The sequence below is a fragment of the Urocitellus parryii genome, chromosome 3 (genome assembly GCF_045843805.1).
Source record: "Urocitellus parryii isolate mUroPar1 chromosome 3, mUroPar1.hap1, whole genome shotgun sequence".
Taxonomy (NCBI): Eukaryota; Metazoa; Chordata; class Mammalia; order Rodentia; family Sciuridae; genus Urocitellus; species Urocitellus parryii.
In genome coordinates, this window is record NC_135533.1 from 82,913,893 (window position 1) to 82,934,617 (window position 20,725).

The following is a 20,725-nucleotide window of genomic DNA, read 5'->3' on the forward strand; positions in this document are numbered from 1 at the left end:
CATGTTCTCTTGAGGGGTTCTGATTCAGGCTTCACATTGACCAAATAAGCTCAGGTGCAAAACAGTAGATTAAATGTATGAATAGTTAAGAAGCAGCAGAATATGAGAAGAACAAAACCATGCGGACAACATGAAGGATATTGACAGGCACAGACTAGTCTAATACCCAGCCTGATTCACCCCACAAGACACATACTTAGATCATTAATCATATTTTTGCTTAAGCTTCTGTTCCCAAAGAAAACTATTCATTGAGCAAAATCTGAAGCTGATTATATAAAAGAGAAAGAAGATTGACTTCTCCATAGTTTATTGGTCTTACCTTCCAATCAAGGCAAGTATTTGCCTGTGCTCCCAGTTTTGATCAGAAATGGATGTGGACATACCCAGTTGAGAAAAGCAAACTTAAGGGCAATTCACAAAGTTCATATCTGTCTGCTTTTGCTGTGAAATTTTGGATTTTAGCCAAATATCTAGTAAAACATACCTATATAAGATATTCATACTTATACATACATATTATATGTGGCATAAATAGAAAGGATAAAACAATAAATACTATTATTTGTTGGCATCACATCAGTTTGTTCTATAAATAGTCACATGGATAAAATGAGAAAAGCAATGTTTGAAAGAAGGAAGGGAGAGAATGTGACAGAGAAACATTCTATGGGAGAAAGTAGATAGACCCAATGCATAACAGGCCTAAAGAATCTAAGAACAAGAATCTAAGAACAAATTAATTTTCTCAGCTGGAGCCAAGAGTTAAAGCTTGGAAGCTATGGAAAAAACATCATATGATAGCATATTTTCATCTGAAAAGTTAAATCTTACCACTTCAATACAGGCCTCATTTGAAAAACACCAGCATCAATCAACTCAACAACTTTTTATTCAAAAATCACACAGATAAACACAGCATGTGCCACACTGATCTTATTGACAAGTATAAGTCGTCTTTGCAAGACACTGAGAAGCAAGGAGCCTTTCATTATAATCCTATCATGTGTCTAAATTATAAGCTTTGATGACAAATATTCAAGTTCCTTGGATCAAAGACACAATCTTAAGTAAAAGAAAATAAGTGAGCTGAGTATTTGTCAACAAAACAAGCAAAACACCTTCATCAACTGCTGTGCCCAAATGGAAAACAATCCTCATATGATGCATGATTTACCAAAAATAGTAATATCTCAGGTCTCAGCCTGTGGCCAGGCCAGTCTTCTGAAAATCATCAGAAGTCAGGATGACAACAGCAGGGAAACAGCATATTGCTAAATGGCTTTATCATCTAAATAAAGACTGTGAAGCCAAGGTTGCCGCCTACCTGAGGTGTAAATGAATGTTTTCTAGGCATATTTCACCCTTGAGAAACAATGTAACGGCCTGGGTTGGAATTAGGCTGACTTTTCACTTATTATCTTCTATTCCTTGGCTCAGGGTTCCATATGCTTGGACTTTTGGAGAGACAGATGGAAAAGCCAGATATGACAATTTTGCTGAAATCCCTTTTCTCTGGGGGAAACTTAATGATCCCTCCTGCAGTTTTGCCTCATTTTATCTAATGCATGGTCTTAAAAGTGATATGTTAGCCATCAAAAAATGAATCACAGGAGTTGTTGAGGGCCACAGCCGAGTCGGGATGACGCATGGCATTTTTGCCAGAAGTAGTGGTTGAGAGGTGACGCCATCGAGCCATTAAGATGATGACTTTTGAGTTCTCGAGGAGTTCCCATTGAGTTCCTGTTGACCTCTCGCGGGGATTCCTGAAGAGTTCCCGTTGGTTGGTGAGTTCCGGTTGGTGTGTGGTATGTTCCTGGAGGAGCAGCGTGGATGGTTGGGGAGAGTTCCCGGGGAGTGTGCTGGTGGAGTTTGGAAATAAAGTTTGTTCCTGCTTGAGTGGCTTGTGATTTGTGCCCAGCCAGACTGTGGCAAGGAGTAATGCAGTGGCTTTTTTCATCTTAAGACCCCTTTTGAAAAATATGTACAAGGTAGTTTATCACTAAGTAGTCCGTATTAGTAAAACAAACAAACAAACCAACAAGAAAATACCTAGATGAATAGAAAGTTGGTTAACTAATTCGTGGTGCACTTATGAGACATCCATTAAAATAGTAAAACAAACATAAGGGCTTTTTAAAAAATTTTTAGTTATTGATGGATCTTTATTTTATTTATTTGTATGTGGTGCTGAGAATTGAACCCAGTGCCTCATGTATGCTAGGCAAGCACGCTACCACTGACCCACAACTCCAGCCCCAAACAATGAGTTTTTTAAGTTTAAAAGTAATTATTGTCTTACAAGAAGTTGTGAACATAGTACAGAGCAATCCAGTGTACCCTTTACCCAGCACCCGCAAAGGTAGCACCTTCCATGTCGCCATAGACAGAAACAGAGAATTAACACTGGGTACAATATAATTAGACCGAACTACATAGTTTGATAAGATTATAGTAAGCTAAAGAGCTTACCCAGAAACTCATTAGCTTTGAATGAACTCATTGAATGTATGTTACATGTGTGTGTATTGTGTATAGTTCATAAAATTGTATAGTATGTATAAATTGATATAATTTCCAGCACAACCCAGATTCAAAACTGTTCCATCACCATGAAAGAACTACAGAAAGCCTTTAGTTCTAGAAATGTTCTACATCTTGATTTGGGAGGTGGTTATGTTATATACTTAAAATTTAAATAATTAAGACTATAAATTCTGACTCAATTTTAAAAGAATGATGATGCAGTCTAATTGGTTGATGCAATACATTAGCTTAAAAACAAGTTACAAAACAGCAATTACAGAAAGATCCCTTCTTCATGTTACTCTATCTGTTCAGGGGGAAAAATTTCCCCCCAAACACCAACATTTAATTTTCCTCTATATATTCTATTTTATGTTTTCTGATATTTGCTTTTTAAGTAATAAGAATGACTTACTTTAATAGAGCAGAGGGAAGACCAAAACCAGAAGGCCTATATAGTCTTCAAGAAGGAATCTTTTTGTCACCACTTAATTCATTGTCAGATTTTTCCTAGTTGAAAGCTAACTTGACTATCTCCAGCACAATCTTCCTCTCTCTTTCTTGAAATACAACCTCTATCAACTTTATAATGAAGGGTCCTTAAGCCACCGGTTCTGATTAAAAATGAACTTGAAAAGGCCTTCCCCGTGATGTCCAGTGTGTTCAAGTATGTAAGAAATTTTCAAAGGAAGTACATACAGACTGTAATTTAAAGCTATCTTTTCCTTTCTCAATCTACCAAAAAAAAAAAAAAAAGCAACTTTTTATGACTCCAAATTATGTGCTAAAATCAGTCAAAGGTGCTCCAGGACCTCAAGTTGCATGAAACAAAAATCCTGCTCTTAACAAGGTCAAATGTGTAATACAATGAGCCGAGGCCCATACTGCCAGTGAAAATTAAGTTCTGGGAATATATGGAAAAGTAACCAAATCTGCCTAGAATGGGAAAGTGGAAGGATTCTGGAGAAAGGATTCTGGTTCTGGGTTTCAAAAGTTTATATTTGGGCTTCTGCCAGGTGCAAAGGAGAAAGCAAGCATGAGGGAGTGTCATTTTAGTTACAGACACTGCCTACGGGCATAGGGCTTGCTGGAGAGCAGGTATGAACAGGTTCAGGAAGATGTGAAGGACAGGATTCTGGAAACCATCTGGAATACCATAAAAGGTTGCCTTCATTACAGTATGTGAAGTAGGAAACACAGGGTTTTAAAGAAGATAGGTAGCTTGCTAGCAGTGTCAAAAGTGAGTTAAAATGGAAAGAATAGAACAGGAAGATCAATGATTGAGTTCTTAACAGTATGGCAAGTGAAAGATAAATCCCCGGAAGGGGCAGCATGAGCAGTTGTGATAGAGGAGAATTTCAATGAATCAATTTTTATTTAATTTTTTTAACTGTATAAGTGGTATATAATCCAAAACTTGGCCTTTGTGCTCAACATTATTCTTTTTTTTTAAAGAGAGAGAGAGAGAGAGAGAGAGAGAGAATTTTTTAGTATTTATTTTTTAGTTTTCAGCGGACACAACATCTTTGTTTGTATGTGGTGCTGAGGATCGAACCCAGGCCTCACGCATGCCAGGCGAGCGCGCTACCGCTTGAGCCACATCCCCAGCCCTCAACATTATTTTTGAGATTTTTCCCATAATGATACAGGTAATTCTAGTTGTTTCATTTTAGCGGCTTTATAGAATTCAGTTGATTGAATAAGCCACAATTATTTATCCATCTCATTTACGTACATTTAGGTTCCACTTTTGTTCTGAAAACAACACAACAGTGAACAAAGCACACATACCTCTCAATACAGATATATGACACTTTTGCACATCTGAAAATAGAACTGTAGGTTTATGGTACAATAAGTTATGAAACATCTTAAACCAAGCTACTTAGTTAACTGTCAAATTATTCTCTAAACTAGTTCCAGGTGATAGTCCCATAGGTAAAACATGAGTTTCCACTTTCCATGTTGTTACCCATATATAGAATAATTAAACTATGTAACAAGAATAGAAATGTTTGTATGTTAGGAAATACATTTAACTGCAATTAACAGAGACATCCCCCACCCCCTCACCCTTCACTGCAAATTGTAGGCCAAATAGACAAGGCTCACTTGCTGCTATAATGTTTGTGTCCCCCACTCCCTCAGTTCATACACTGAAATCTAATTACCAATGTGACAGCATCAGAAGGTTGGGCTTTGGAGAGGTAATTGGGTCATAATCTCATGACGGGGATTATAAAAGAGGCCCCCCAGTCTTGCCCTTCTGCCATGTGGAGACACATAGAATGCTCCATCTATGAAGCAGAGAGCTCTTACCAGATACCAAATCTATCACTTCTTAATTGTGGATTTCACAGCCCCTAGGATCAAGAGTGATAAACTCCTATTAATCATAAATTACCCAGTTCAGAGTGTTTTGCCATTGCAGCCTGAACTTAGATATTTGCATATAAAAATCCAGAGGTAAACATTCCAAAATTGATAAGGTAGCTCAATGGTCACAAATGATCCAGCATCCTTCTGCCCCAACTTCTATCTTCAAGATCATCTCAGAGGTTTTCGGATATAGCTCAGTGATAGAGCCCTTGCTAGCATGCATGAGGTTTTGGTTTTGATCCCCAGTACTACATAGATAGATAGACAGACAGACAATCACCACAGGGCACAAGACAGTTTTTGAAACTCTGGTCATCAACTTTTAAAGCCAAAAGAAGAAAAATTGGCAAGGGGGCATACATCTCATCTGAACAGCTTTCTTTTTATTAGCCTACCTGGACGTCTCATACAGTACTCCTAAGTCACACACATAGGCCAGACCATGGTTACATGGCCACACTCAGCTGCAAGGGAAACTGGACAATAGGATGCTACTGTGTGGTGCTTGTTTTTTCGACATAATGTACCCAGGAAAGACAGAAAGGAAGAAAGCATTCTGTTACTAAGGAAAAAGTACATGATGGGATGCAACAGTATCCATCCACCATAGTGAATGACATAATTAAATAAGACACAGAACACAAAAACAAATAGGAAAACAAATGGAACTCAAGAGGTAGAGGTCAATGAGAAATGCAGATTTAAGAAACCTCAGCATACCAGATGAAATCACAGAAATTATTAAGATACCCAAGGGCCACCACTGAACAAAAAGAGACATGAGGTCAATATACCAAGAAAGCCAAGATTTAAGAGAAAAAAAAGAGAAAAAGTCAATGAAGGAAAGAGGACATGGAGAATATTCAGAGAAGGAAGTAAATCATTGTCCAAATTCAAGGAAGCAATTTTCAGAAGGGAGGAAATGGTTGTGGAATCTTCTGGTAATTGTCCAATAGCCATTCTCTCTGTGCTTCTTGGTTTCTAAAACTCCAGTTTTGTTTAGCTATTGGGAAGCTGCATACTTGAGGAGTTTCGTTTGTTTAGGATGTAAATCTTAACAACCCTAACTCTGTAGGGAAGCCCATTCCCTTGCTATTGATTAGCTTGGGCAAGTGCATATGACGCAGTCCTGGTCAGTGGGACCCTGGGGAATGTTTGGGGGGGTGTAGGTAAATGCTGAGAATAGCAGGGAGGAAGGACTAAGTAAGCTGGGTGCTTAATAGCAGTGTCAAGCCACCAAATTAAGACACTCTGGAACTGCCTCACTTCTATACTTCTTTTATGCAGCTTCTTTTGATTTGGGTTTTCTGCTACTTGAGCCTAAAATCATCCTAGCAGTCAACAAAAGTTATAAACAGGCCAGGATATCATCAGGGGGCCACGGGAGGTAGCTAGGACAGAATGGAATGTCTCAATCTAATTACTGAGGAGGGGAGAGAAATCAATAACTCTATGGACTGTAAATAAAATTTGGTCTATTTCTTCCAAGTATCCTCTATATCTAGATGAAATGAAGACAAGTGCAAAGGCTGAAAATGAAACTGCAGAGGAAAGTTTGTCTTGCTGATGTACTAGGGATTGAACCCAGGGGCCCTCTACCACTGAGCTATATCTCTAGCCCTTTTTATTTCGAGACAGGATTTTGCTGTGTTGCCTAGACTGGTCTCAAACTTGCAATCCTACTGGCTCTGGGAGAAGTAATAATATGAAAGTAGTAATTACAGTGTAAAATAGCTGGTACAGAAATGGCATCTGCCAAAAGATTTCTAAGTAATATCAAGGGCTTCTGTTAATATTAAATCATAAGTTTGTAAGGGAGAAAATAATCAGAGTTAACGAGTAAATACAAAGACAAAAGTAGGCTCTGGGTTGAACCTGAGTTGGAGAGAGATCTGAGTACACAATACCCGGGGTGAGAAAAATTACTGGTACCAGTGACAGTTCATCAAAATGGTTAACTATCCAGACACTTCAGAGGAGAAAGTATAAATCACACAGACTGAGAAAAAAGGGAATACGTTTGTTCGTAATTAGTCTGAAGAACAGGTTCAATGAGTGAGAGCAGATAGGCATCTAGGAAATACAGGGCTAAGATAGGAAGGGAATTTCAGAGATAACCATCACAGAAGTGAAAGTATTAAGGTGTGGCCACAAGGGGTTTGCTGAGGTGGTGTGGGAAGTCACTGAAACCAAGCAGAGGGAGAACAAGTGAATGGGGATGTCCATCAGCAGAGTCCCCAATGGGCACAGCAGAGGAAAAGAGCAGACTCAGGGATCAAAGGCAAGCAGGAGACCGTAGGGAGCTGGATGTTCACACCCCACACACCATTCTTCAATACTTCTAGTTCTAAGAAGAATTCTATTAGTCTTGGCAATAGTTTCAGGTAGACAACAACATACAATATGTAGACCAAAAATATCAGGAAACCCAGGCTACTGTTAGACAACTCCTCCTCATTGGGTCTTCCTTCTTATCAATTGAGAAGTACCCTTGAGGAATAAGATGAGAGTAGCAGAAGCAATCTAATGCATCTCAGATGCTTCCTAAAGTCTCTGCTGCCTGCATTCCTTTCTTCCTATCCCCACTGTTACCTGACAGATTCAGGAGGCAAGGATTGTTTCTAGCTTGTAAGACTGCAACGGCTCCTGCCTAGCTTGCCAAGCTTGGGCCGTCCCCACTCAAAAGCATCCCACACACAGTAACCAAATTAGCCCTCCTAAAGCCCTGATCATGCCACTCCTCTGGCAGAGACCTGAAGTAACTCCTTCTTAACCAGAGCACTAGCTGAGTTCTTACAGCTCCTCAGTCCATGAGCTGGGGCATGGTGGTCCCCTCACCAAAAGCAAGTAAGGGCAATCTATTCTCAAACACAAAAAAGAGATAACAATGAATATTTTTGTCCACTTTAACATTCTCTCCTTTAAATTTTTCTAACTTTGGCACCTATTTCCCCTTGTCTATAACAGCATCTAGTAGAAGAGAGCTCACTTAGCACTAGTACACTTGGTTATTTGGAGGTAATATGTCATTGTATGAAATTCTACATGCCAAACTTATAAACCAGTGATGTACAAAATAATGTCATGGGCTGGGGTGTGGCTCAGGGGTAGTGGAGGGGTACCCTAGCATATACAAGGTTCTGGGTTTTATCCCCAGCACCAAAAAAAAAAAAAAAAAAAAAAAGTCTATAGTGGTAGCATTCAAGGTCCTCTCTCACAAGTTATGACCCAGTTTTTCTTCTCCAACTTTGTCACATTTTTCTTCACTTATCCTAAATGCAGCTAGGCTGGCTCCAAGGACACAGGGCTGTATCTTGTTCTATGTAACATATAATAGAACAAGAAGGAATAGTTTGTTCCACAAGGCTTGCCATGCATCTGCCCCACACACTTGGGGCATCAATGGAAATGTCTGCTGGATCCAACTGTTTCAAGTAGCCTCCCCTTCACACTATCTCAAGAGAAGTTTATATCTCAGAGCTTTATAAAGAAATTAATGGAATTACTTGAATGGAACTCATACAACATGGAATGAACAAGACCAAAAGTACTAAATAGTCAATCTAAATACAGATTTTTTAAGCAACCAATATAAACAACACATAGTTCTAAATGCAACTAAAATCCACTGCTCCTGACCATAGCCCAAACTTAAATCACAGGTAGGGGACTAGAGCCAGGTCTGTTCCCTCTCACACAGACACTTTGCTTCTGTCACTTCCTGCATTTAGACATTCACAGAGACTTCTCTGGCCCACTGTCATCCACACTGCCCACCAATAGAATAGAAAATCAGACCTCAGCTACTTAATCAGAGAGCATTTAGAATCCCCAAAAACTTGAAATTGGGACAAATACAAAGTAGAGAGGTTTCTGTGTTTCTCTGGTTGTGGCCATTTTCCTTCCTATTAGGTGCAAGTCTTCAATCCCTTTTATGAAAACTTAAGACCCTGAAATATTTAGAATTGTTAGATTTCCTTAAATTTTAAAAAGGTATCAGGTTATACATGTCATATATTGTATAACACCCAGCAGAACCTAGACCAGCACCTCATAGCCAAACACATAAATATGTATGAACATCTCTATTAAGTAGGATGTATAGTCTCAAATCAGGGTGGGGCCGATCTTGCCATCAAATGAGCTAATGAAAAATAACAACAATAACAGACCTGCTACTATTCAGATTTTGCAGCTATGGTACGAGACTGTCTTATAAACTGCACAACCCTAGAGTTTAAGGAGCTAGGCAGCACTGCTGCTCCTTCTCGGGGGATAAGATGTTAAGAAACATCCAGGTAAAATGTGACCTGAGAAAGTTTTCCTCTATTAAATTATGCTATAAGCCATTAATCCCTCTGTAACCTAGCCTGGCTATGGCAGCCCAGGGACTTTGATTTATATACCCTTCTATGGTTCCCTGGTCATATTCATGCTGAGAATATGGCTCCTCCCATCCCAATTCCCTCTGTCAGACCACAGCAAGGCACGACAGTGAGCAAGACCAGGATGCTCATTCTGCAGAGGTGACCTGTACTTGTCTGCTTCAATCTTAGAGGCTGAAAGGAAAGGCAGAAAACATTTCATTCTGTTTACTTAACCATTTCATTAAAAAAATAAAAAATAGCAAGCAAGGTTTCTAGCTTCAAGTTGGGTCCCCTCTGAAGATTCTAGAGCAGGAGAATATACCCTTTCGTGACATTCCCAGGCCCAGCTTCCTGGCCCTCTGGGAGAGTTACACTGGTGTTTAGTAACCAGCAGGTTCACTGCCTTGTCATTTAAAAAACAAAAAGGAAGGGGGCAGAAAAAAAATGGGACCTATTCATCCCCACAGATGTGAACACATCTGTCTGAAGACACATTTGTTGAAAATGACTAAAGAAAACAGCCCGAGGACTACAAGAATGGTTATCAAATGTTTGTGCCAGATCTGTCTCACCATTTATGTATGACAAATGTCAGTTTGCATTTCCTCAGACTGGGTCTCAGCATTACAAAACACACCTGTATTGGGCAATCCAATATTAAATGTGTCTATTCTCTGATGAATCAATCGGTTCAAATAATTCTCACATCTTTGTGATGTCACAAATTCCCTCAAACCCCAGCTACACTTCTTTAAAATCTTTCAAGTTTTACAAATGAGAATGTAGAATCTTTTTCTCTTAATAATAAGTAGAAAATACCAGTTGCAAGTTCATTCTCTTCCCACAGGCATACAAATTCCTGTAATTGCTGGCGTCAGGACTGGGATTTTCCAGGTTCATTGATCTTTATAGTCTCTCCTTTTGGAAAACCCATCTGGAATGACATCTGAAAACACTGTCGTTTCCACTGTCTCCACCCCCACCTTCCCTGCAAGAAAGCACCACACTCATTACCAGGAATGTACCATCTCCTTTCTTACCTGCATCGTTTCTAATTTTGCTTTTGTGGGATAATTTAATGACCCAAGTAGAAACATACTTTTCTAAGAAGAGTTCCATTAAACTAGATAAGGTCAGGGTTAGCACTATAACTCTGCATCTATATATATCTCCAAGGAAAACCATCTAATATTAGAGTCATGCTAAGAAATAGATTCAATTTTGAAATAAACCAGGCAAGTAAAATTCAATAAAATGAAAATGTGACTGTAAGAAAAGCTCTCACATTTCCCGGTATTGATAATATCCTCACTACAAGTCAATAAAATAAATCAGGATGGACTGTTAAAAATGTCACTCTTATATTCTAAGCAGGTATGGTTTGGGTTAGTCCACTGAGTCTTCTTACCACTTATCATTGTACTCCACCTGAGAATTCAGCCTGTGAAGTTTACCTTATGTTTCAGATTAAACATATACTAGAAGAGACAACACATGAATTGAGAATCCATTAATTAATTAGTCTTCCCAATACAAATAGGAGGAAAATAGTCAATGAATCCCCTTAATAGGCAACGAAAACTAAGGACAAAATTTAAAATTGGTCAATCTAAACTGAAGGATAATTTATAAAAAAAAAAATTGAGGGGAAAGATTATAAAGTAATCTTGTATTAGACAAAGGGGAATAAAGGGAAGGAGGCAGGATGGAAATAGGAAAGACAGTAGAATGAATCCGACATAACTTTCCTATGTTCATATATGAATACACCATCAGTGAAATTCTACATCATGTACAACCACAAAAACGGGATCCTGATTAGAATAAGATATACTCAATGTATGTGTACTATGTCAAAATACACTCTACTGTCATGTGTATCCAAAAGAACAAAATTTTTAAAACACAAAAAATTTCAGAGGCAGCAGGAATCTTTATATTCTAAGATGCAACATTCTGGTTACAAAAATGGTTGTAGCATTTTCTAAACTTCACATGAGACTTTGAATCAGAGCTTCAAAGTCTTTTTCATTCCCATTAAACTTAACCTGATCAATGACTGAAACTTCATGTTCTAAAAATAAGAATTTGAGGGGTTGGGGATGTGGCTCAAGCTGTAATGGGCTCACCTGGCATGCGCGGGGTGCTGGGTTCCATCCTCAGCATCTCATAAAAATAAAATAAAGTTATTGTGTCCACCGAAAACTAAAAAATAAAACATTTAAAAAAAATAAAAATACAAATAAGAATTTGAAATCTCAGTACTTTGAGCCTCTTCTCCCTTAAAAGACATGGAACACCAAAGGCTCTTCTGTGTGCCCTTTTACCCAAAGGTTTGTACTACAAGTCGGATTTGTATTTTTCTCATCTGGCAAGGTGTGTAACTCCTCCATAAAGTCCTTCTTGTCCTCTCTATTACTGACATTTTAAATGAATGAGTAACCTACACCTACCATGTTATTGTCAAAAAATATTTTAGAAACCATGAAGTAAGAAGCAATAATTCTGACCCAAAGTGGTCAACATTTGATTTTTTTTTTTTCTGATGAATTCTAGGATTGGATATTTTCTTGTATTTGAGTATGTCCAAACCTACTCCTGTCAGGTCATTTGATGATAATATCTTCCTAAGACTTGATACTTCCTATAACTTGATAATAAAGAGACAAAGAAGAAAAATACTTTATTTCTAAGTAGCACCAGTTCTCTTCCACAGGGTAATCCTTTACTTCTTTAAGCAACTCTTCCCTCACCCCCCCAGGATAAATACCTCCCCCTAATTTATTCATTCTCCCACAACAAAGTGTCCAGCTTCGAGCTGGGGATGTGGCTCAAGCGGTAGCGCGCTCACCTGGCATGCGCAGGGCTCTGGGTTCGATCCTCAGCACCACATAAAAATAAAAAAAATAAAGATATTGTGTCCACCTAAAACTAATAAATAAATATTAAAAAAAGAGTCCAGCTCTTCCTCCATCCTTGTTGCTCTGCTAAGAACAAAATCTATTTCAAGTCTGTGTTCTGACCACCGAACACAGTGTGCCACATTTATTCATTCAACAAAGACTTACAGAACATCAACTATTATTCTCAGAACTGGGACACATGGGTGACAAAAATCACTGCTTTCTTGAAGTTCAGCATCTCATCTAGTATATCAAATAATATTAGACACAAAGTAAGAACTCACTAAATATTCATTGAAAACATTCTGCACAAAATGTAATACCTGAATTAGAATACAATTATTTCAAATGTGGTAAACATGTTGAAGGGGGCATGTTCAGACACCGTGGAATGATTGCTGGCAGCAAGTAAAGAAAAAAAAAAAAACTGGAAGTACACCTAAGACTCTGACAAGCTAAGCAGTCTAGAGTCCCTTTGCCACTCATTTTAAAGCTTGAGGACATAAGTGCATTAATTACACTGTAAGACTCTCACTGTTCATAAGAGATTCTAACTATGTCTAGGCTCTGTTCAAGAATAAGTAGGGTACAAAATACATTTGAGAGAGATGCGAATTACATTCAATTTTAAATATTTTTATTTTAAAGCTTAATGGCTTTAAACAAACATTTTATTTGCTTCCTAATTTGGGGAGTCAAGAATTCAGGAAAGATTGGGCCGTTCTCACTTAGTGTCTCCCAACTGGCTGCCGTCAGAATCTAGGTGGTGCTGAAATCATGGCAAGGCTCAGCAGGGTGGGTGTCCAAGGTGGCTCCCCACAAGGCTGCTAATTGACGCTGGTTGTCTGCTGGGAGCTCAGCTGAGGTTGTAGGTTAGAGCAGCTATTCATGGATTCTCTGGAATGAAAATCTCAGTCATTTTTTCTTTCTTTCTTTCTTTTTTTTTTTTTTTCCTCTACTGGGAATTGAACCCAGGGCCTTCAGTGCTCTCCCACTGACCTACACCCATCGACCGTTGACCATCACAGTACTCCTATTCTGCATGGCAGTTAGCTTCCCCTGAACTAGTGGCCCAAGGGAAGCAGGCAAAAATTGCACAACCTTCAACAATTCAGTGTTAGGAGTCACGCAAAGTTATTTCTGCCCTACTCTAAGGGTTGAAGCAGTCACAAGCAAACCTATATTCAAGAAGTGGGTACACAGATTCCACCTATAATGGGAGGTGAATTTTGGGTCACTGTGTGTGTGTGTGTGTGTGTGTGTGTGTGTGTGTATGTGTATGCTAGAGATAAAACCCAGGACCTCCTGCATGCTAGGTATGCTCTACATTGTGCTAAACCCTCATCAGTATGGTGATTTAAAAAAAAAAACAACAAAAAACTGCCATGGTACTTAAAAGAGTAAGCTTAATTCAGTGTATTAAAAAATGCAGTTCCGTATAACACCTTGTTCTAGACATGAGTCATTTTGAAGGAAATCAGTTAATTTTATCAGTTAATTTGTTCAGTACAAATATCTTCTTTAATTAAATAGGCTAAGGTTAACTAATTGATTAGCTTAACAAGAAGGTTATAGAACAGTTTTTGGACTTTGGACTCTCAAGCAACCAAAGTCCACCAACCACAAGAGTCTGCCCACTTCTGAAGGGCAAGTTCACCGTCCACCTTCGAGTCTCCAGGCAGTAGGATTCCTCCCTCCTCTTCTTTGCTCACGTCACTGTTCACATATTTTGGATTCATGAGCTATGGTAGCAGGTTGTGGGGGGATGTGAGGGTGTGAGAGGGGGAGAGAGGAGGAAAGAGAGAGGAACTGACTCCATCTATATGGTTAGCACTGTGAGGATCAGAACTGTCTTCATTCTTTCTCTTCCGCATAGCACCCAGCAAGGCATCCAACAAAGGCTTTCCCTCTGGCTGTGTTCAAAATAAAAAGGATGAGTGTTGCTGTTATTATTCCTGTCCCTTTCATATCTCTAAATCACTAAAATAGTTTTCAACAGGAGACTGGACTGCTGAGTTCCAGCAAGACTTAGAGCTATCCAAAAACAAAGTCAAGATTCCCCACCCCTGACAATGATCAAGTCAATGTGTAGTAGAGAAGACTGACCCATCCCAGGCTGGTGAACCCCAAGATTCCAAGGACTCTTCTAAGAAAGACTCCTATAATTCTGTAAATTACAGGATTAATTTATTAGGATTCTAAAAATTAAATCAAAACTGAATTCCTACAAATGTGCAGGATAGCACTATGCACTATCCTTCTATCTCTCTTCACTATCCTCCTTCCAAAAATGTACTAAAGCAGAGAAGAAGATAGACAGGAATTTCTCTGAACCAAACCCTTCTAGGCATAATGCAACAATCTACAGAAGGTAACAGCCCACAGACCTGTGCAACCTGGCTCTGGTGAAGCACCAGGAACCTCCACGTCATTCCCCACAGGCTGCCTTTGAAAGTCACAAACTCTAATTTCACAGAAAATATCTTGCCATGGTGACTCACAAGAAATGACTCTCTTAGGAGCATTTCTAACATAATGCTTTATCCCTAACAACTTCCCTACCTATGTGGGAAAGGAAGTGGCCAAATACTGCCAAAAATATCTGGGAGTCACTATTTCTAAGTAGAAAGCAGAATAATTCCCGAAATTTGAACATTAGAAATAAACTACATGCTAGCTGGGTGTGGTGGCACATGACTATAATCCCAGCTGCTTGGGAGGCTGAGGCAGGAGGATCAAGAGTTCAAAGCCAGCCTCAGCAAAGGCGAGGAGCTAAGCAACTCAGTGAGACCCTGTCTCTAAATAAAATATGAAATAGGGCTGGGGATATGGCTCAGTGATCAAGTGCCCCTGAGTTCAATCCCCCACCAAAAAAGATGTAAACTACATGCTAAATCTATGATCTGAACACAAGTAACATGTGTGTATATGTATAAATACATATGTATATTCAATTGAAATATGTGTGTGCATGTATATATATATATTCATTTCATACTACCCATGCACCAGACTTTGTACTTGTGTTGGTGATTTGACAGTTGACTGGCAGACAGTAAACAACCCCAAAGCCCTTCCATTTACTTTATGTCAAAGATGCAAGAGAATATATCACAGATTAAACATTAAGAACAATAAGTATCTTTTTAAATATAGTGTTCATTTCTAAATACTTTACTGGCAATAAAAGATGGAAATTTTAAAAAATTCATCAAATACCATATAGCAAATTCACAGGCCCACAGGAAATTCCTTTAGTTAGATCTAACAACAAGGACACATTATATAGAATCACAACTTCCCTGAGCTACTGAAGATGAGACAGAAAATTCTCCAGTGGTTTCAAGTCTGAGAATGCTAACATAAAAAAGAAAGGCTTAGAGAAGACAAGATTTCTATTTTCAAATATTTGAAGTATTGCTGAACAGAAGACATCAGACCTATTCTGCTTCAGAGGAAATATTTGATGTATTGCTACATAGAAGACATCAGACTTACTCTACTTCAGAAGGGAGGCCTAAGGCTAATGGGTAGAAATAAAAGCAAACAGAACTTCATCATTCAAACAATACCTTCTAACAACTTGAAAACTCATAGCTGGAATGAGCTGGATGCAATGGTACTGAGTCTCTGAAAAACCTTTCAGAGGCTAAATGATTTTTGCCAGTAAAGTTATATAGATTACAGACCCAGGTGGTGTACTGCATTGGATGATATGTAAGATTCTTTCCTCTAACCCTAACATACTATTATCCATTCTACAGAAGAGGAAGTTTCCAGCTTTTTTCTTTGAGTAAATAATCTCCAAGTCATCCACTAAAGGTCTCAGGATCCAAATTCTGCATCTTTACATATTTGTCTGCCTGTTGAAGTCAGCTAGTCTTACTAAGCCCTCTGTTATCAAGGACTGGGGAAAGATGTTAGAAGCATCTTAATTGGAAAGGTAGTTAGCGGGATTCCCCAGGAAAAAGCTTTTCTGTGTATACAAAGTGTATGGTTGGATATGATTCATCAGAGGAAACCAGCTGTTTCTAATGCCAGTGCTGCTCCTTGGTCAACAGAAACAGTGAGTAATTGAACAATATCCAGGGGGGTTTAGACCTGACCTTCATGATTTGTCAATGGTTTACTAACAGATGAAACAAACCATGATTTCTCTGGACCTCTCTATATTTTTTTATTTGTTAATTTTACGGTACTATGTAGATTCTAATCATGGAAATATTGTTAATCATCTTACCATGCTGGGGAAAATAAATGTTAGCAATTCAGTATAAATCCACCTGGAATTTATCCACCTTTTTCTTCATATGAATGGAACAGCATTTTACATACTGTTTTATAACCTGCAGTTTTCACTTAATGTATTCCAGATAGCTTTCCATGAAAGGACATACAGACCCACAGCATAGTTTCATATTATTTACTGTATACTGTGTTTCATCAATTCTAGAACATGCTTCTCCCCACATTTAATATCTCTGTTATTGAGTGTCTCATAATTAAGACTGACTTGGCAACATATTTTCTTTCCTTAGCAGTCCATTTTATTTTTTAGTGGTACATAAATTAATGGTGGAGCTTACAATAAACACAGTCTTTGATTCGGTTAAGTAGATTGGCTTTACTGTACATAATCATTCCATTTTGGGTATTGGCCCCAAGACTCTTGGAGGTCCCTTGTCATGTTTCCTCAGTCCAGCTCTGATTTTAGCCATGGCCACAGTGGGAAGTACAGGTGTCTCTTTTGTTCTCTGGAGCCTTCTCTGAAGCCGGGTACCAACCAGCCTGAAGGCAAGTACAGCTCAGAAGTGTGGAGCACAAATTGCCCAGGGCACACGTTGACTGGGGACATTGGGCAGGCCCAAGATGGGTAGCCTTGAGGATGCTTCCTGAGGGATATGTTTTTTGTATGTAGCCAAGGTCACAAACACCCTGACTCAGTGTATCTACTCAAGGTCATAAACATTTGCTTGTGAGCATGTGCTCACTTATGTAACCTATTGGCAAGGTGCCTTCCTTATTTGGCCTGCATATAAAAAAGCCCTATGGAAATGGCTCAGGGGGCTAAATGGAACTGAAGCTAGAGCTGAGCCATGGCCAGGGACTATTGCTGCCCTTGAATAAAGAATGTCTACTATCCCAACCATGCCTCACTTCTTTACCTGCCTAGATCCCATCTCTTGTTTCCCAGGGTCTGAACCTGCCCCCAGGACAGGGGGATAAAGGGTAATTGTAAATGCTCTAGTTCTTATCTTTTGAAAGAAGGAATTTGGAGGTGGAATCAGATTACTTCCAGCATCAACCTTCACAACACTCTGATAAATGGACTTTTCCACCTCCCTGGTCTCTCCATGCTCCCCTACAGGCTTCTTAGGAACACCTCCCAAATAAACTACCTCCACCCAAATCCTTGCTTTAGGCTCTGCTTTCCATGGGAACCAAAACCAGGGAAGACTCAGGGGAACTGAAACAAAGCCCCATTCCAAATGGACTATTCAAACAGTCTCCAGCGAAGCAATGTTTTATGCTTCAAACACATGTTTATAAATCAACTGCTTGGAATTGACAATCCATTTTTCCCACAGAAATTCTATTATAAATGATTAGACCATAAAAACTATTTACTCAGTAACATCATGGAGTGCCAGCACAAAAGTTCCTAAGGAAACTCGTAACATGGTCACATTGCATTTCTTAATCAGAAAAACATCAGTCATTCAATCAAGGCTCCAGAAACAAATATCCACTCACTTAGGCACATACACACAAAAATAGAGACACACATACACACATACCAGTAAAAGGATAGTTCTAAAGAATCAAAGTGCCTGTTTCACTATTCATTTAAGTCCTTCTAACTACTTGTGACTTGAAATTCAACATAGACAGAAAAAGTTAAACTCACTGAAGCTCCTAAAAGGAGCACAGCAGAAATGATTAGTTTAACACAAAAAACATGTGAAACTTTGGTCTAAGATCAATCAAAATCTCATCAGAGCGTAAAAGGAAAGAAAATAGGCCATTAAGAACAAGTCTGTTCAGAATTAAAGTGTTACGGAATTTGGAACCAGAATCAGCACAAAACACAATTTAAACTTCAATGTCCAACAGCTAAAAGTCAAGTATCAATCAAAGCAGACTGAATGTTGAGTTTTAAATTTTTTTTTCAGTTTTATATTTACATAATGGTAAACCTTATTTATTTATTTATTTATGTATTTTGAGATACTGGGGATGGAACCCAGGGCCTCATGCATGCTAGGGAAGTGCTCTACCACTGAGCTACACTCCCAATCCCATTAAATCTTAATTAGTAGATTAAAGTTGCACTTATATGAAATTATATCAAATCCCCACAATTACTATTTGTTTGTTCAACATACAAATCAACAGTCTCCCTACAAAATTCCAATAAGGAAAAAAATAAACCCCTTCCCTGACACCAATTATTGAGACTTGTGGCATTAAGAGATCAAATAATCAAATGTGAGGAAAGAAATTTAGAAAAAGACTATGAAAGAAATCAATCAAAATCTTATGTAAAAATCTTTTTTTAATGGCCTAACATGAGAGGAACCCTTATGGGGTCTTTTTATCAAGTTTCTTAAGAACAAAAATGCCTTTAAATAAAAGCAAGTCCTTGCTCAAGTAAAAAGAAAAGCAAAATCACTTTTTCAATTACAAAGAATTTATATTTAACGTCATGTTTCTTCCAGTAAAGGGCGGGGTGGGGGGGATGGGAATGAGAAGGAAAAGAAAAGAAAAAGGTCACTAAATACTATTCATATGTACATACAAGCCCATGCAGATGCAAAAACCAAAAACATGCTGGGTTCTGGGAAAGAAATTCACTTTGCAAAAGCCAAAAGACCATTAGTGTTTATGATTTAAACTTTATTACCATGAGCACACACAGAGGTTGTCTTTCTATTCCCTCAGTTCCCAGTTTATTGGTAAAGATGAAAACCTTGAGCTTAGAGAAAAAATATATATATATATTCTTTTACTCTTTTTTTCCATGTAAGGGCTGACCAAAAGCACCACAGGGAGAAACCTATTTTAATGGTCCTTGTTGTTTGCAAGAAAAACTCTCCATTAATTTCAGTCTAAACAAATACAAATAAACAGGGACAAACACTTTAGGCATAAACCTGCTTCACAGGCTCTCCAGAATGAGACGGAACACCCACGGGGCACCTTTCAGTATGAATAAATAAACACTTTCAGTGAGACCTCAAGTGCTTTCACTTTTTAAAAAAAATATCAAAAGGAATTATTTTATTCAGACATGAATGAGACTGTAGAGAGCTTTGGTGTTGTTGATAGCAACACTTCTTGGGGATGCTATTAACTGGATTATATTCCTGAATAACTAAAAGAAAGAACAGGAGGGAATGTGGAGGGGCCTCCTCCAGGCTGTTCCCTGAAGCTTTGAAAAAGGAACTCAGACATGAGTAAACCCTTGGGAAGCAATGGACAGGGGCACTTGAACTACACAAACGTTAGAATGGCACACAATATTCTGAACAGCAAGGTTAATATTGGGTGTGAGTAAGAAGCTAAGCAAATTGTAAGTAGTCCAACCTTTGATTTCAGGGATGGAGAAACTGAGTCCCACGAGACTCAGGATTTGCCCAACGTCATGTAACTGCTCACCAGAGACTTGGTTATCTAGGTCGCTTGATACAGTGTGTACCAGTAGACTTCAGAAATACTTCCAATATCTTTGAAGAATAACCTGAAATTGTTTGAAATTTGAGATGTTGCTCTACTGATAAGGAAACACTCTTGTTTGAGCCAACTCCAGAGACTAGATATTTAAATTGTTCATCTAGTTCAATACAAATTATGCCAGGCATATGCATATTCCCTATGCAAAATCCTACAACATTCTTAGCTCTCTGCATTACATCAACACTATGAAGATTAAGGTGAGGTCATTTCAGGGTTCCCTGGCCCTAATAGTATGCAAACCCTTAGCTGAATCTATAAATAACACCACCATCAGGGTTCCCACCCAATTCCCACTATCTCTTCCCCTCCCACATCTCTTTTTAAACTAACTCTGGGCTTTTCAAAATCATACTCCCTTAAAATATTAAAAGATTGAAACCTTCACTGGAGTAGTTGGCTTCATCATCCTAAGTCCTCTGGCAAACATCTACAGCTCAATCCTTGATATCCAACCATTTGTCAGCTCTGCTAGGGAGTTAGCTCAAATCCTTCCAAACCAAGCAACTCATCCTTTAGGTTTCTTTCAAGGAAAATTGTATCAGCAGGCTCTAATTTCCTATCCCTGCAGGAAAGGTCGCTCAGAAGTTGGGTTTAAATGTTTCTAATTAAAGAACAGCAAGTCTATTGCATGATGATCAGACTTTCAATATTCCCTTTAAATATAAGTTTATTAATTGAGCATTTGTTATTACTCTCAGTATGAAAACCAAATACATAATCAGAAAAATAATTAGGCACATTAGGAAGTAGCAGGATTCTATCACTGATTAAGTCGCTCATAGGAAGGAAGTTCACTTTGTTTATTTTGGGGTG

The 20,725-nt window shown here is 38.5% G+C and overlaps 1 protein-coding gene across 1 annotated transcript in view; it reads right to left on the bottom strand.

Annotated features, from left to right (window-relative positions):
- Osbpl3 (oxysterol binding protein like 3) overlaps positions 1–19,798 on the bottom strand; it is a 144,598-nt gene extending 124,800 nt beyond the window's left edge. Inside the window, exon 1 of the mRNA XM_026400221.2 lies at positions 19,763–19,798. The gene's annotated coding sequence lies outside the window, so the exon portion shown is untranslated. The remainder of the gene's footprint in view (positions 1–19,762) is intronic.
- Between the last annotated feature and the right edge of the window lie 927 nt (positions 19,799–20,725).